Here is a 984-nt window from a genome sequence, read left to right as displayed (position 1 = left end):
ATAAAATGTTATGTTATGTTCAAAATTTTAAGTCTTCCGTTGCCATATTTTTCAAGTTTATGAAACTATTTTTGAACAAAAACCCAACACCGTTATCATCTAGATCACAATCCTTGGTTAAATATAGCCTGTAACAGTTGACACACGCAACTTGTATCGCGTGAATGGATTGTCCCATCTTCTTGATCCTTTAATCCATATTTTCTAGCTTTTCCATCACCATAGCTATGCTTTCTATAGCTCCATCATCATTTTCTTTTCCTCTTATCGTATCGTCTCGAGGGTTATGATATTCTCTTAAGTGCTTGGCAAACTTTTCAATTAAAGCCTTGTTGGTTTCCAGATCCTTCTTTTTCATCAGTCCTTGAGAATCAAGAAGCTGGCGAGTGCACACATTGATCCCATTATAAAAGGTGGAGATTTCTTGTTGAACGTTTAGATCATGTTGTGGACAAATGTGAAGTAATCCCTTGTAATGTTTTGATGCTTCATATAAAGTTTCTCCATCTAGTTGTTCGAAGTTTTGGATGTTCTTATTTATCTTGGCTATCTTTGAAGAATGGTTGAATTATTGGATGAATTCATTTCAAAGGTTGGCCCATGTTGTGATCGCTCCAGGTTGAAGTGACTTTTGTTAGGTCATAAATTGTGGTTTATACTTTGCTTTTCATAAGCTATTAGAGTTCTTGGTCTATGATTGAAAACAATATGTTTTGGTGTTGCTTGGATCAAAATCACATGTGATTTCGGTTGGGTTTAGTGTTGTTTTGTATGGGTTTTGGGCTTGGGCTTGGTTATGAGGTCTAGGTATAAATAGTGTAATTTGAGCCTTGTAAAGGGTGTGAGATGTTTTTGGAGGCTTCCATATGCTTAGAACGAGATCTAGAGAGAAACAGATAGAAATCCAAGTGTAATCAATAATCTTATGTACCCGACTATTCATCTATAATAGTGTGCATTGAAGATTAATTATGATGTTATTAT

At 35.1% G+C, this 984-nt stretch overlaps 1 non-coding gene across 1 annotated transcript; it reads left to right on the top strand.

Moving 5' to 3' along the window:
• Positions 1-437: 437 nt before the first annotated feature.
• LOC145141478 (small nucleolar RNA R71) lies at positions 438-543 on the top strand. Its single transcript, XR_013722687.1, has one exon. It is a non-coding gene; the product is annotated as a small nucleolar RNA R71 (small nucleolar RNA).
• Positions 544-984: the final 441 nt, after the last annotated feature.

This window comes from Lactuca virosa, chromosome 9, assembly GCF_052849685.1.
Source record: "Lactuca virosa cultivar CGN04683 chromosome 9, Lactuca_virosa_CGN04683_v6, whole genome shotgun sequence".
Classification (NCBI taxonomy): Eukaryota; Viridiplantae; Streptophyta; class Magnoliopsida; order Asterales; family Asteraceae; genus Lactuca; species Lactuca virosa.
The sequence above is the reverse complement of the archived record's forward strand: the minus strand, read 5'-3'. Positions and strand labels throughout refer to the sequence as shown.